This window comes from Vespa mandarinia, chromosome 17, assembly GCF_050613455.1.
Source record: "Vespa mandarinia isolate Hongniang chromosome 17, ASM5061345v1, whole genome shotgun sequence".
In the NCBI taxonomy this organism is placed as follows: domain Eukaryota; kingdom Metazoa; phylum Arthropoda; class Insecta; order Hymenoptera; family Vespidae; genus Vespa; species Vespa mandarinia.
Window position 1 is genome coordinate 3,008,130 of NC_140826.1, and position 14,371 is coordinate 3,022,500.

A 14,371-nucleotide genomic window follows, 5' to 3' on the forward strand; every position below is an offset into this window, starting at 1 on the left:
TTTTTTCTTTCTTTCTTCAGATAGTTCATTACCTGTACATAAGATTGGTCATTTGTATTATTAAGTGTGAACTTGTTAAATGTTAGCATTATTCTGTTCTATAACTATTATTCATCATTCTCTCTCTTTCTCTTTTAAAAAGAAAAGAATAAAAAAAAAAAAAAAAAAAACAAGAAATAAAGAATCGTTCATTTGTAATCTAACAAGAGATATTTTCTTCATAGGACATAATTAATTATATACTTCTTAATTTTGTAACTAAATTGGCCAAATTAAAAAGTTATATTGAATTGAACTATGAACTTTACCTGTCTCGTCGAAATTAATTCTTATCGGACAAATGTAATTTGTAATAATTAACAAGAGTCTTGATATATCATATAATCAAATATATCAAGGCTAGAATTGTGCTAAATTTATCTGTTAAATTAATAGACAAAATGGTACTCTTTCGAAAATTAATTTCTATTGTTGAAAAAAAAGAAAAAAAAAAAAAAAAAGAGAAAAAAGAAAAAATTCTTAACAAGCAACTATAATAAATTAACAGTATCACATAGTTAACTTTGATCCTACTACGATCGTGCTTAACGTAGTTCTATTAAATTAAACGATGAGCCACATGCTTCTTCAAAATAATATTCCAAGAAGGCGTTTATAAACCTCTAAGATCATTTTCATGGAATTCCATGGAAAAAGGAATCCTTTGTTTCGCCGTTTAAGGGTTTAAGATCCATTAGAAGATGCATGTTTCGTGCTAGCAACATCGTAGTTCAAGAAGACGAAGAATGATGAAGAAGTAGAAGTAGAGGGGAGTTACCCGAAGAGATGCAGGTCATTTTTCGGTCATTGACCTTAACTGAGGATAGCAGGCCTCAGAACTCAGAAGGAAAGTTTTTCATCGAGGTACCGTCACACAAACTGCCTTAGATGATGGCGACGACGACAACGACTGATAATGTTTTGTCCATACCAAAATGTCTTTCTTTCTTTCTTTCTTTCTTTCTTTCTTTCTTTCTTTTTCTTTCACTTAGCCAGGAAGAAAGCACAAATGACCAAGTCCCAAAGAAATATATTAAACTAACTGATCAACTCTCCTTGACTAATTTGAATTGAACTTCTTTCCTGAAATTTGTAAAAAAAAAAAAGAAGAAGAAGAAAAAAAAAAAAGAAAATATTTAAAAAGAGAACAAAAAAGAACTATCATGAGATCATTATACTTTGACGGGGGTCAAAAGTTACCGGATATTTTTTTTCCTTTTCTTTTTCTTTTTCTTTTTTTTTTTTTGTTTTCTTCAAACTCATTCCATCTTCTTTTACGTGATATTTTAGGCTAATTTTTGTTTTCTTTTTTTTCTTTTCTTTCTTTTCTTCTTTCTTCAATCTGTCTTGTATCATAAAACCATAGAAGTCTAGAAATTTGGCGTGCGATCTGAAAAAGAAATAAAATAAATATGTCGAAAGGGAAGAAGTTGTAATTAATTCGTTAAAATTAATTCTTTAAAAAATCTTAAAATTCTAATACGATTTCGTATTAAATGAATTTTCTTTTCCAATTAATTATAAATATCGTTCTATCATTTCTTCGGTATAATTCGACAAAATAATTCAACTAAAACGTAACATATAATAATATTGTAGTAATGATATATTTCTATTACTTTGAATTTGATAAATATAATTTAAAATCGTTTGTAAGAGGAAGAAATAGATATACAGGAAAATATTCTTGGCGGTGGTCTATAACGACATATAATGTTGAACTATAGAACGAGGACATAACTTTTCCCAACTCAACTGAACTCTACATAGAATTACGGACTCGGACATAGAGAAACCATGATGGAAATTCTTTAAGAGGTTTCCTTGTTGCTATGTGAGAGACTAGGTTGCTTTGCTCGATCCGGTTTCTAAATTCCCATGGTGGAATCATATGACAGTAGCTATAACAGTTTCATCTGGAATATATAGTTATAATAATTTAAGGATTATTCTTCATTAACATTTTATATATATATAATAATTATTATTATTAATATAATAAATATAGAAAGAAATAAATAACATATAGATATATTATTAGCATTGTTAGTAGCAAATAATAATATATTATTAATGCAATAATTTACTATATAATTAATATATATATATATATAATAATATATATATATATAGAGAGAGAGAGAGAGAAATACGTTTACCTTAAAAGTAACATTCACCATAAAACAATCATAACCAAGTAAAAACGAACAACTGACTTTTTTTCATCTACAGTCATAACTCTGTAAAAGATTTTGCCTCGCTCCAGGGTGGAACCTTTACGATCAATCATTTTCGTAAGTCGAAAGACAAAAAAAAAAGAAAAAAAAAGACGAGGAAGAAGGAGGAAGAGAAGAAAAAGAAGACCAAAAGCAAAAAGAAAAGTCAAAAAAAAAGAAGAATAAGAAGAAGAATAATAAGAAGAAGAAGAAAAAAAGAAGTCAAAGCGATATAAAGAAAGAGAGCAAGTGTAACAGAGAGCAAGTAGAGAAAAGAACGATCCGGTGACTAGCGAGGCGAATCGAAAGAAGACACAAAGAGATAAAGAGAGAGAGAGAGAGAGAGAGATAAAGAAAGAAAAAGAGAGAAAGAGGGGCCTTGGACCGAAATTACTTCGTGGAATGCAATCTCCTAACCTCGCGCAACTCTCGGAAGAAGAAACTACAATTGACCAATGAGCATGCCCTGACATGAAGAAGAAACACCAGCAGCAACATTCGCGCAAGAAGAAGAAGAACAGTCTTGAGATTTCAACGTGTACCTATAGCTTTAAACTGGCCAATCTCTCTCTCTCTCTCTCTTTCACCCAACACACAAACACACACACACACATATACACAATTTCATTCTATCTATCTCTTTCTCTCTGACGTTAATAAAGGCCAACTTGGAGTACGTAAAACCGACGAGGAAAAGTACTTACTCCATTCGTTTTCTTTCTCATGCCCTTACTATCCTTTTGTCTTTATTTTTATTACTACAGATTTCTGAACCATCAATATCCTTCTTTCTGTCTTCTTTTCTTTTCTTTTCTTTTCTTTTTCCCTTCATTTTCAAGAAGGCCTCTTTGTCCAGATGTATTGTTGTACCTGCCGATAATAATAATTTCGTTGGCGTTCTCTCATCGTGAGAAAGCTATCTTCTTCTCTTTGCCCTCAAACTTTTTTCTTTTTATTTCTTTTCTTTTTTACCTTTTTTTTTTTTTCTTTCTTTCTTTTTTGTATTTTTCTCCTCTCGCTATCTTTACAGGCTTTTTTTGATCCTTCATATTGTACAATTCGTTTTCGTTATATATTTAAATGATCACTCATTTCTTTTCTTTATATTTTTCAGGAGAACATTGTTCTTTGCCTTTTTACATCCCTCGTTTCATTTCATTTCTTACTTTTTTTTTCTTTTTTTTTTTTTTTTTTTTTTTCCTTTTTTTTGGAGTCATAAAAACACTTGTTCATATTATGATATTATCTTAATATTATGCAATTTGTTTGTACTCGTACGACTTTTGTCATGAATTATTTTAATTACAAAATATTTCCTTTCGTCGTTCTTCTTTTCTCCCTGTCTCTGTCTCTGTCCTTTCTCAAAGATACTGCTACTGATATAACCAAGAGCGTGTCTCAGAGCCCCACATTTAAATCAACAAAAATCCAGGCGTGATATAGACGGTGAAAGTCGTCCGCGTATCTTCACCAAGCCGGTCGTTTACTATTTTGTATGACACTTATACACTTGCATATATGTATATATATAATATATACATACAATATCTTCGTATATAATATATATAATTATATATCAACCAGTTTTAAAATGAACCAACAGGATAACAATTTATGTCAATCTTTGTTGGCCAAAGGAATTATATAAAAAGATGAAAAATGATAATAATAATAATAATGATAAAAAATAAAAGTTCTTTGACGAGTATACGAATTGACGTTAGCAAGACTATAATAATCATCAGTTATGCATATTAAAACAGGAACATGAGAACTTTCTTTCCCTCTCTCACTCTCTCTCTCTCTCTCTCACTCTCTCTCTCTCTCTCTCTTTTTCTTTTAATAAAAACGAACGATCAATTAGAGAACAAAATAATTATTTCTATATAATAACGAAAATATGCTTTATGAACTTTTTAAGATATTGTAAGCATAGTGTAATGGTATTAACCATAATAATGATTATAGTCGAGCGTATTATCGAATACATCGAGGGCACATGAAATTCTTTAGATAACCCCGCCCTCTCTCTAGTTAGTACCGCCCCCAACAAAGTTAGATCCGCCCATCGTCAAAGTTAACCACGCCCACACTAAAGTTAGCCATGTTCCCTGTCTAATTAACACCGCCACCACCGAAGTTAGGCTCCCTTTAAAGTTAACGTGTGCTTTCTCTGATTAGACCCACCCCCTACAAAGTTAGCCCTGCCTCATTCAAATTATCCACGCCCCTCTATAAAGTTAGTCCTGCCTTCTAAAAAGATAAATTTCCATTCGGAAAAATTCCAAGTAACCGTTTTATTCTTTTATATTCTCGTTGCCGTGGACGTATGTTTTTGGATACTGGAGAACAAGTTTGAAAAACTTCGTGAATTTTATTCCTCATGTGCGTGTCTCCTTATCGATACAAATACTATCATTATTTCTCTCAATCGAAGAGCTTAATTAATGTCAAATGATAAAACAACAGTTGGCCAATTCATAATAAGACTGTGTAACTCTGTCTCTCTCTCTCTCTCTCTCTCTCTCTCTCTCTCTTTCTCTTTCTCTCTCTTTTTCATCATAATATTTCGTAGTGAATAATATCAGTGAAATTAGCGATAAAAGAAACGAAGCGAATATTCAAATTTACCATCATTACGGTTTCTTTGGTTTCTTCTGGTGTTATTTACGTCCCAATACTCCTTCTCTATTTTTTTATCTCTGTCTATCTCTATCTCATTCACTCACTCTCATTCGCGATTAGATTTTGGCGGGAAGTAATCTATACAACGAAATAGAGTAATCAACCTCTTGTGCTAAGTCGATAAGCAAGAATGTGATAATGACTACCCACACACGTATGAAATTAAGTCTTATCGCTTTGATTAAATATACGTATATGTACGAGTATATACAATAAATATCCAAGTCATGCCTATGATATTTGCAGAGATTCTTCTTCTTGGTGTATATGCACGTATCTATCTTCAATATATATATATATATATATATATATATATATATATATATATATATATATATATATATTGATATATATATATATATATATTCCTTATGGGGATACAGCCTCCTTTCTTCAACATTTAGTAAACGTTTCTTGAAATATAATAGACCAATAAATGCTTTCAATAATTTATTCAGGACTGGTCGAGAATACCTATAAAAAATAATGGTACAAAAATTGAGTATATGGTATCTAGGCTTTAAGTACAGAAAATTGAAAAGGATATCACTTGTTAGATCTAATATTTCCGTACACATACATTCAGGTATGAGTTATGAAAATATGCATTGAATTCCGTATGTAAAAATTAAAAGCACAAAATAAAACGGGATAAAATTAAAATAGAAAAGATTCCTCCTTCTACAAAAAAAATTTCACACTTGCAAATACTAGCATATTTGTGACCGACCAGACAATATGTTAATTGTTAAGTAAATAAAAATGATGAACGAAAAAGACAAAAGAACAAAAAAAAAAACTAAAATAAAATAAAAAGAAATATGAGAATATATGTATATGTGTACACAGCTGTGTTATCGTAGATTGTTAATTGAATTAAAGAATCATTAGCTCCAAAGTCGTTCGTTAAGGGCAGTTAAAAGAGCCGCAGTAATGGCGAACTCTATCAGATTTTATTTAATTCCCTCGATGGGAGAGTATAGCTGATGTATATATATATATATGTGTGTGTGTGTGTGTGTGTATGTATATATATTTATACAGATATATATATACATATATATACATATATATGTAAACACATATTTGTCTATATGTATATATACAAGGATCTCTTCCATTTATCGCTATCTCTTTCCCATTCTTTCTCTTCAATAGATATATATATATACGCATACATGCACACAAACACGTACATACATACATAAATACATACATATATATATATATATATACACATATATATTGCCGAGGAGGTCTCTGCTCTAACGATGTGTGTACCAACGAGGTCGATGACCATCTCGTAAACAGATCGCTTACGCTCAAGGACGCCTGCGTAGTACGCAGTGTGGCTTCTCTTCTTCTTGCATACGCATAATATCGTTTTGCGCTAACGATCGGATCCTAAGAGAAAATCTTTTGAGTTACCATACATGGTACCGCACGTTTAGAAATTTAGAAAAAGTGTTAATCCTTGCTTTCTTTTATTTTTTTCTCTTCTTCTCCTTCTCTTTTTTAGATAAAAAAAAAAAAAAAAAAAAAAAAAAAAAAAAAAATAAAAAAGAAAAAAAGATACACACGTATATATTGAAGGAAAATTTATTCTACGAGATGTAATCATTAATTACGAGCTATTACTTTTATAAAAATAAATAAAAAAAAAAAAAAAGGAAAAAAGAACGCATATAATATTCAATGTGCGATTAGGAAAGAAAATTCGATATCCAAAACGAATCAAAATGAAGAGGAAGAAAAAAGAAAGAAAGAGAGAGAGAGAAAGAGAGAGAGAAAAGAAAGCAAAAGAATCCATGAGAACGTATCATTTGGAATAATTCGTCTAAACAAAACCTTTGGGGAAGGAGGACGAGGCGTTGGTTCGATCAAGGTGCTTCCCCACATCCCCCTCCTCTTTCTCCTCTTAATTCCCTTCCATCATTTGGCCCTTGGCAATCTCTTTCTGCATACGAGAGAGAAAGAAAGAGAAAGAAAGAAAGAAAGAAATCGATCGACAGTTTTTCCCCGGAGGCTTGCCTCCGTACCACCTTTTGGTCCACCATGATGCGGATCACGTAGTCATCCTCCTCTACCGTATCCCCTCTGGTACCTCTAGTCCCATCTGCCCTTCCCCTTTTTCCGTCTCTCAGCTCCTCTCTCTCTCTCTTTCTCTCTCTGCCCTTTCCCATTCGCCCTGGATCGCACTCCTTTTATTGGCCTCTTATCTTCGGCCGATGGTGAATCATCAGAGCCCGAATACAACTTTGCCTTGGGCCGAAGAGAAGCAAAACTCGAAGAAGAAGAAGAAGAAGAAGAGGAAGAAGAAGAAGAAGAAGATGATGATGAAGATGAAGAGGAAGGAGGAGAAGGAGGAGGAGAAACAAGAAGAGAAGGAAGAGAAAGAGAAGAGTGATCCCTGTTTGCGTGTTGTGTTATTGCCAAGAGGTTTGTGTTCGTGAAATGGCCCAAGAAGAAAGAAAGAGAAAGAGAAAGAGAGAGAGATACAAGAGAAGAGAAAGGAAAAGAGAGACAGACGGATAGATAGAAAGAGAAAGACAAGAGAACAGAAGAGAACAGAAGAGAACAGAAGAGAACAGAACAGAAGAAGAAGAAGAAGAAGAAGAAGAAGAAGAAGAAGAAGAAGAAGAAGAGACCACGAGGAAGTGAGAAGGGGAAGTAAGAGAAGGAGGGGGAGGGAAACGAAAGAGAGAGAAAGAGAAAGAAGTATGGACATGGTGTTGACCGGGCTTTGAACCCTGGTCCCTCTGGAGTACTACGGAGTAGTACGGAGCTCAGGCCGGATTGGCCAATCCGGTCCTCTTCTTCGGTACATCGTGCCACTATCAACCCTACGTTTCTCTTCGTTTCCCTTTCCCCTTCCTGTCTTTCTTATATCCTTCCTCAACCCTTCTTCTTCTTACTCTTCAAACTCTTACTTCCTCTCTTTGCTATCTTCAAAGAAAAAAAAGAAGAGGAAGAAAGGGAAAAAAGAAAAAGGAGAAGAAAAAAAAAAGAAAGAGCTACTGAACCAATATCTTCATATTTGATACATGTATATATATATATATATATATATATATATATATATATATATATATATACAATTATATAAGAGACAGAGACAGAGAGAGAGAGAGAGAGACGAGTGTTCAAGTTTAATATAGAAAAATATGGATGAGTTTAAAATATGGGCCAACTGGATTTATATAACAGATTGTCAAGTTGTTTCCGTTATCCAAGAAAACTCCAGTCTACCCCCTGCGATGTGTACTAATATACTGAACAAGTGGTACCTATATCTACGTCTACTTCTACTACAACTATTGACGTTGTTGATACTGTTAGAAAAAACTTATACATCTCTCTCTCTCTCTGTATATATATATATATATATATATATATATATATATATATGTAAGTGTGTGTATGGGTATATCTCCAGTAGAGAGAGGAAGAGAGAGAGAGAGAGAGAGAGAAAGAGATATGGTAGGAGAAACTCCAGGACGCGTCAGTTCGTCCATGCCATTTTGTAGCAGAGACGAGAACGGCTTCTGGTGTTGAACTTCCTTGAAGAAGAGTTGGAAGAACGGCCTACTACCAACTCTTTCTCTCTCTCTCTCTCTCTCTCTCTCTCTCTCTCTCTCTCTCTCTCTCTCTCTCTCTCTTTCTCTCTCTGTCTCTCTCTCTATCTTTTCGCATCTATCTATCTATCTATCTATCTCTTTCTTTCTTTCTTAGCCTTACATTGCCTCGTTGGATTTCGCGATGCAGAATCTTCTCTCTTCTACTTGTTGACTCTCTCTCTTTCTCTATCTCTTCGATGGTGGGGACAAGACAGAGACAGAGACAGAGACAGAAGAGAGTAAGAGCTGAGCAGGGTAAAGAAGGAAGGAAAGGACCGTTGCACTGACCGGGCTTTGAACCCGCTATGTGGTAAACAACAGGTACGTTGCACCCGTGCCGCAATTTGTAAGACTCGACCCAACGAAGGAAGATCTTCTCTCCACCGGGAAGTCGTCGCTCCGAAAATACTTGACGAAAGACCTTCTAACGGCAGAGTATCCCCCCCCTCTCTCTCTCTCTCTCCTCATCCCCTCTCATCCTACTCTATCCTACCCCTTCTCTATTCAAGCTTTCCCTCTACTTTCTTCTTGTACCTGTTCGACAAACCGCTAACTGGAAACTTGGTTTTTAATTGTCGTTAACAGGACTCCGTTCAATGTGTTTTGTTACTATCAAAGAAATTTCAATTCCAGGAAATGGCTACTTTCTTTAAAAGGTATTTAATGAACCCTTTAATCATATCTTCCTTCAGGGAAAAAAATTTGAACCGCGTAATGTGGCATTTTCGTTTATTCCTTTTTCTTCTTTCTTTTTCTTTTTTCTCTTCTTCTTCTTTCGGTGAACACTCTTACAAGTTGTCCCTGAAAATCGATATTTTTTTTTCATAGACTTTTTTGCTCGATCATATCTGACGAATATATAATTCTCTTGTTTAAATAACTTCAATAATATCATATGTCATCAACAAAGTGATAATCACGGAACGATAATCAAAATGAAATTCGTTTGTTATCTGATCGATTTGATATTTTTGTCTTCTCCTTTTTCTTTTCTTTTTTTTTATTTTTTTTTTTTGTCTTTGTTTTCTCATTTTTATTCAGTAAGATAACAACGATGGATCCACTCATCGCGTTTCCTTTTTCATACTTTTTAAAAAGCTTTTGTTATTAAGAGATATACACGATTTGAATTTGTTCACCAGGAAGTGGGCTATCGGTTTGAAATGGGGCCAAACGGTATCTGGTCTTGGAACGGACGTCATCAACTTCCGGTCTCGCTTAGACGAAGCGCCGCGTGCCTCCTCTTTCGCTACCACTCTTTCGTGAACGATCGTGACTCGACGTTTCGTTTACGAGAGATGGCGTAATGCGTTCGTGTAATGAACACTTTGCGATGAACATTTTACAAGAGAGAGAGAGAGAAAAGAGAAAGAGAGAGAGAGATAAAGAAAAATAAAACAGAAAAAGGCTTCTTCCAAGAAATTGCCCATGAGCGATCAATCCTTTTTTTCACTTTTGCCAAGAAACTCGTCATTTCCTATTAGACATTTTTCTCTCCTTCCTTCTTTCCTTATTTTTTTCTTCTTTTTTTTTCTCTCTCTCTCACTCTCTCTCTCTCTCTCTTTTCTTTCGTTCTTTCTCAATTAACCACGATCAATATGGACAAAAATCTTTTTTTTCGGGGGTTTTTTAAAAATCTAACAAGATGTCACCTTTAGGTTTTTCTATGCCCAATCGAAAAATACTTTGCTATTCGGGTGTTCTCCATTACCGACATTTTAAATTCGTTACTGCACGAACATTTGGCGCCACCGTCGTCGAATATTACCAATAGGAACTTGGCCTGGCGCGTCAAAAATTTTTTGCTTCCTTTTTGCCTCTTTTTTTCCCCGTTTTCTTTTTATTTTTTTTTCTTCTTTGCAAAACCTCTTTTACTCATACCTCTCTCTTCTCTTTTTTATTCCTTTGAATTGTCATTAAAAAAAAAATAAAAAAAAAAAAAAAAAAAAATAAAAAAAAAAAGGGGGGAAATATACTTCAAATATAATTTATAACAACGATAAGATTCTTTAGAAAAAAAGGACAATAACGTTTTAATGATTGATTATCTACATAGATTTTGATTTATAGGTAGATTAGAATAGATTCGAATCGTCCTTTTTTTTTTTGTTTTCTTTTTCTTTAAAAAGGAAAAAAAAAGACGATACTACGGAGATACATATTATCCTTTTTCTCATACTTTACAAATAAAAATCGTGAAATGCGCTTCGATTATTATTATTATTATTATTATTATTATTATTATTACTATTACTACGACTATTACTATTACTATTACTATTATTATTATTATTATTATTATTATTATTATTATTATTATTATTATTATTATTAAGTTTCTCTTTCATTCATTTTCTTTTCTTTCTTCCTTTCTTTCCCTCCCTTTTTTTTTTCTCTTCTGATACAATACACACGCAATATTTTCGTTCGAACGTGTCCCAAACCAATAATAGTAGTAATAATATAGCTGAAAAAAAGAGAACATTGAGAGTAATACAGAGAGACTGCTCATTTCGTTTCCATTCTCTACTTCGTGGAGGAAGCGGTAAAAATGCATGTTGCAATTCGAATGTATATATATATATATATACATATATATATATATATATATATATATATATATATATATATATATACATGCATACATCTGTAGGTACTTACTTACGTACATAAGTTTAAGAAACGTTTGTGTCCACTTCCAAACCAGTTCATGCTTCGACTGCTCTCACGGTGTACCGATTCACTCCCGGAATCGAGGTCATTTCCGGCTTACTATAGTTCGCTTGGAACGGAGATTGAAGTGCAAAAGAGAAGGAGGAAGAGGAGGAGGAGGAGGAGGAGGAGGACATGATCGATCATCCTTCCTTTTTTTCTTTCTTTTTTCTTTCTCTCTTTGTTTCCTTCAGTCTCTATCTTTTGCAATCTTCTTCTTTCTTTTTTTTTTCTTGAGGGTTTTTCTTTCTTTCTTTCTTTTTTTCCCCTCTCTCCTCCACTCTGTTCTTCTACTCATACTCTGAAAATTCATGATAAAGAATTACATGAAAACATTGAAATATCAGATAAAATCAGAAGTATCTAAATGATTTAAAGAAAACATTTGTTGAATGATATTAAAAATTAATTAAACCTTTTTGTGTTCTCTTCAGGATTATTCTTTTGGAAAAAAGAAAAAAAAAAAAGAAAGGAAGTTAATCTTTAGAAATTCTCTTAAAAAGAATATTTTGATTTTTATCCATCCTGTATCTGATCTCTCTCTCTCTCTCTCTTTCTTTCTTTCTTTCTCTCTGTCTCTTTTTACATTTTATTCGTTTCATTTAATAAAGATTATTTTTTAATAGAGAAAATTTTAAGAGATCAATTTATATATATATATATATATATATATATATAACGGTATAGCGTTGCATGTATGTATGTAAATATATATATATATATATATGCATTTATCTAATATTATGTATATTATTATTCAATTTTACAATTTAACAATATAAACATATGAAAGATAATATGCCGTCTAAGTTTAACAAAAAATTTAATTAATTAATTCAAAGTAAACAATTACTACAAAATTATAATATTTTCCTATTTTTATATAAATATATATATATATATATATATATATATATATATATAAAGCGCACATATAAAGTTGTCTTATATACATATATACATATACAAAATCATTGTCCACGCATTTCATTAATTATTTTTCTCGGATAAATTTTTACAAAATAAAACATTACGTACACACATCAAATCTATATACTCTCTGACCTACATACAAACTTACAAAATGAAATATTATTTTCGTTAAGAAAAAAAAAAAAAAGAAAAAAAGAACGTAAAAGACTGGACGTCAGTTGAAAGAAAAAAAGAAAGAAAAAAGATAAAAAAGAGAAAGAGAAAGAGAGAGAAAATAATAAACTGTAAGATGAAGAAATTGACTTAAAAAAAAAAAAAAAGAAAAAAAAAAGAGAAAAAAAAGCAAGAAAAGACATTTGGAAATCGTCAATCAGAAAACTGTCGGTAAAGTGTCAAACGATGTCTTTCTCTTTCTCTTTCACTTATCGATTTTGCACAAAGAGAGACAGAGAAAGAGAGACAAAGAAAGAGTGAGAAAAAGAGAGAGAAAGAGAAACAGAGAAAGGAGAGTGAGTGAATGACAGAGAGAGAGAGAGAGAGAGAGAGAGAGAGAGAGAGAGAGAGAAAGAGAAAGAAAGAGAGAGAGAAAGAGAAAGAGAAAGAGAGAGAGAAAGAGAGAGAGAAAGGGAGAGAGAGAGAGAGAGAGAGAGAGAAAGAGAAAGAGAGAGAGGCAAGGTTCCTCGTCTCATTGAAGAACGAGTAGCGAAATGTGAACGTATCGTCTAAAAATATTGTCGGGGAGGTCCGAGGTGCGCCTAGCAACAGAGATTGCATAGAAGCATGTAACTATAGTGAACGTGCGTGTTGTGTATGTACTACCATCGACTACATCGTCTTCGTCGTCTTCGTCGTCGTCGTCGTCGTCGTCGTCGTCGTCGTCGTCATCATCATCATCATCATCGTCGTTGTCGTCGTCGTCGTCGTCGTTGCACAAAGAAACCGCGGGAAGACAAGCGAGAAAAAAAAAGGAAAGAAAAAAAAAAAAAAAAGAAAAAAAGAAAAAAAACAAATAACAAAAAGAAAATAAAAGGAAAAAAAAATTAAATAAGGAAAAAAAAACCTGAACGATTTATTAATAGCTACGGTATTAACAGGAACGTCGAAACTTTGATAAAAAAAGGAAAAATAAAAGAAAGAAAAGAAAAAATATAAAGGAAAAAAAAAAAAGAGAGAGAGAAGACAGAAAGAGTTAATTATCCTCATTATTCTAATTACTCTTTCTCGACCTTATTCACTTTCCACTTTTTTATATATATATATATATATATATATATATATATTTTTTTTTTCTTTTTTAATTAAAATATATGGATACTTTTTAACGCGCTTATAATCACATAGTGTAAGTCACGTGATCACCTTTAGTCACGCGACCGACGAACATTCAAACTTTACAGTTTTTAATAATATATACGTACATATAGTATATATATATATATATTATTAAAATAATATTTTTTATATTTAATATATACTAATAATATATATTAAAATAATATATATATATATTTTCTTTTACAGTCAATTTTGTAATTAAATTATATTCATTCGAATCTTTCTATCTTATTTCTTATATACTTTTTTTAATTTATATATATATATATATATATATATATATATATATATATACATACTATATATAAATACAATCACACACACATACACACACAGAGGGAAAAAGAGAGAGAGAAAGACATTTTTCAATGCTCTTAAATTCACGTAATATATGTCATGTGATTTACCAATACTTAAACTTTACCATTAACGAGAAAAACATTGTAGAGTAATATTCATGTTAATTCTTTCTTCGAATACATGACATACAGAAATATAAATCGACGACGAGAAATACATGTATATATATTAATCAAAAATACATATTCTTGATCGTTAACTCGTCGCAAGGATATCTTTTAATTTTATTTTTTTCTTTTTTGACGTAAAAAGAAATAAATAAATCTTTTCTTTTTTTTTTTTTTACTTTTCTTTCTTCTTTAACTACTACTACTAAGAAAACATTATTAGAAATTTGTAATAAGATTCATAATAAGTTCATTAAAAGTGAATGAAATTATTATGAATCTCATTCTTCTCAATGAATATTTTCCAATCGAAATAAATTTCATTGATTAATCGAAAAAAAACCTCCTTTTTTTCCCTCTCCCTCTC

The 14,371-nt window shown here is 31.9% G+C and overlaps 3 long non-coding RNA genes across 5 annotated transcripts in view; 1 reads left to right on the forward strand and 2 right to left on the reverse strand.

Moving 5' to 3' along the window:
* Positions 1–669: 669 nt before the first annotated feature.
* On the reverse strand, positions 670–3,070 carry LOC118450344 (uncharacterized). Its single transcript, XR_014983141.1, has 4 exons — positions 2,960–3,070; positions 1,796–1,955; positions 1,240–1,429; positions 670–1,122 (listed from the first exon to the last, which is right to left on the reverse strand). It is a non-coding gene; the product is annotated as an uncharacterized LOC118450344 (long non-coding RNA).
* A 3,581-nt stretch (positions 3,071–6,651) lies between these two features.
* On the forward strand, positions 6,652–10,473 carry LOC146872467 (uncharacterized). Of its 2 annotated transcripts, none has more exons than XR_014983127.1 (3): positions 6,652–7,761; positions 8,673–9,213; positions 9,700–10,473. It is a non-coding gene; the product is annotated as an uncharacterized LOC146872467 (long non-coding RNA). The 2 variants fall into 2 exon arrangements; XR_014983128.1 differs by having other exon boundaries at positions 6,652–7,379.
* A 435-nt stretch (positions 10,474–10,908) lies between these two features.
* LOC118450345 (uncharacterized) overlaps positions 10,909–14,371 on the reverse strand; it is a 4,925-nt gene continuing 1,462 nt past the window's right edge. Inside the window, exons 2-3 of one of the 2 annotated variants that reach the window (XR_014983136.1) lie at positions 11,227–11,570; positions 10,909–11,024 (exon numbers count right to left, since the gene is read on the reverse strand). This is a non-coding gene — a long non-coding RNA (uncharacterized LOC118450345). Of the gene's footprint in view, positions 11,025–11,218; positions 11,571–14,371 lie in introns of both variants that reach the window. The other variant, XR_014983135.1, reaches the window with a different exon arrangement.